The sequence below is a fragment of the Artibeus jamaicensis genome, unplaced genomic scaffold (assembly GCF_021234435.1).
Source record: "Artibeus jamaicensis isolate MK-2021 breed Jamaican fruit bat unplaced genomic scaffold, CSHL_Jam_final contig_471, whole genome shotgun sequence".
NCBI lineage: Eukaryota > Metazoa > Chordata > Mammalia > Chiroptera > Phyllostomidae > Artibeus > Artibeus jamaicensis.
This window is the reverse complement of record NW_026521850.1, coordinates 6,031,011-6,032,957: the sequence shown is the minus strand read 5'-3', so window position 1 is coordinate 6,032,957 and position 1,947 is coordinate 6,031,011. Positions and strand designations below refer to the sequence as shown.

At 51.3% G+C, this 1,947-nt stretch overlaps 1 pseudogene; it reads left to right on the top strand.

The window, feature by feature from the left end:
• Positions 1–245: 245 nt before the first annotated feature.
• LOC119065288 (ferritin light chain-like) lies at positions 246–1,612 on the top strand (annotated as a pseudogene).
• Positions 1,613–1,947: the final 335 nt, after the last annotated feature.

Genomic DNA, 1,947 nt, shown 5'->3' with positions numbered 1-1,947 from the left:
CTCCCCACTGGGGATCCGGCCCACAACCCAGGCATGTGCCCTGACTGGGAATCGAACCGGCAACCCTTAGGTTCACAGGCCAGCACTCAATCCACTGAGGCACACCAGCCAGAGTAGAAGGCGATTTAAATAGAATAGACACCCCATTGAAGATACACAGATGGCAAATCGCCACCCCATTGGTCTTAGGGAAACGCCAGTTAAAACCAAGATGAGACACTGCTTCACACCTGCTAGAATGGTTCATGGAAACCCAGCCGAGTGTGGACAAGAACGTGTATCCACCGGGACTCCCCTGCGCTCTCGGTGGGGAGGGATATAAATGTTGCAACCATTTCGAAAAACTGTATGGCAGTTTTTTAAAACGCAAAACGCACACTAACTGTACAGTCCAGCCATTCCACTCTCGGGTCCTTAGCCAGGGGAATGAAAGCACGTGTCCCCACAAAGACTTTTACACGAGGGTTCCCAGGCGCCGTGTTTGTGGTAGCTAACTATTGGCAATTACTAAAATATCCATCCATATGTGACTGACTAGGTACACAAATTGTAGCAGAGCCTACTCAGCTAAAAGAGCAGACTCTACTGATACACACATCTGCAGGGATGCGCCTCAAAACAACCAGGCTGCGTGAAAAAAACCAAAGGAAGAGAGGCTGCTGAGTGATTTCATTCAGGAAAAGCTCTGGGACACAAAAACATAAATGGGCCTATAGTGACAGAGAGCAGACCAGTGGATGCTTTGGGAAGAGGGGGGAGAGAGTAGGAAGGAAGGGATGGTCATAAGGGGCACCAAGAGCAGAGCCCCCATAGGTCCCCCAATTTGTCTCTTGCTTCCACAGTGCTTGGTTGGAGCAGACCGAGGGACGCCCCTCCTCCCAGCCTCCAACCACCCTCCAACCTCCCTTCCAGTTACTGCCTTCAGAGCCATCCCGGCCACCCTCTCCCTCCCGGACCAGCCAGTACTGGTTTGGTTTGGTTTGGTTTTGTTTGTTTTAGTTTAACTAATTACTAAGCAGCTGTGAGCTCCCAAATTCATCAGAATTATTCCACCAAGGTGGAAGCCCTGTCGACCACCTGGTCAACCTGCATCTGCAGGCCTCCCACACCTACCTCTCTCTGGGCTTCTACTTCCACCGAGACAATGTGGCTCTGGCGGGCACGGGCCACCTCCTCCGAGAGTTGCCTAAGGAGAAGTGCGAGGACACTGAGCATCACTTAAAGATGCAAAACCAGCACAGTGGCCTCCCCCGCTTCCAGGATGTGCAGAAGCTACGCCAAGCCATATGCGGTGAAACTCAGGTCACCATGGAAGCCGCCATGGTCCTAGAGAAGAACCTGACCAGGCCCTTTGCGTGCTGGGTCACTGGGTTCTGCCTGCATAGATTCTCAGCTCTGCGACTTCCTGGAGAGCCACTTCCTGGGTGAGCAGGTGACACTCCTCAAGAAGAAGGGTGACCACCTGACTCGCCTCCGCAGGCTGGCTGGCCCCCAGGCTGGGCTGGGTGAGCGACTCTTTGAAAGGCTCATGCTCAAGCATGACCAGGAGCTGTTGGAGCCCAGAGGTCTTTGGGGACCCTTCTGCCCCCTGTGTTGTCTGGCTTTTGTCTGAGCCAATTCCTGGAGCCCTCTCTCATGCCTTGGACCAAATGGAAACAATAAAAATTTTTGCAGCAAAGGAAAGAAAAGAAAGGAAGCACCGACAAACTTGATAGGGATGGAGATTTTCATGACATTCTCATTGTCTGGATTGTGGCGATGGTTTCACAGATACACATGCAGACTCATCAAAATGTTAAGTATATGGAGTTAATTGCATGTTGATGATACTCAAAAAAACTGTAAAGAAAAATAACAGATAACCGGGCCCCACCAAACCCGCCCAATGATCACACTTCCACTTCTGCATTTTACAGAGACTCCAGGTAATTTCTCTGCACACCAGAG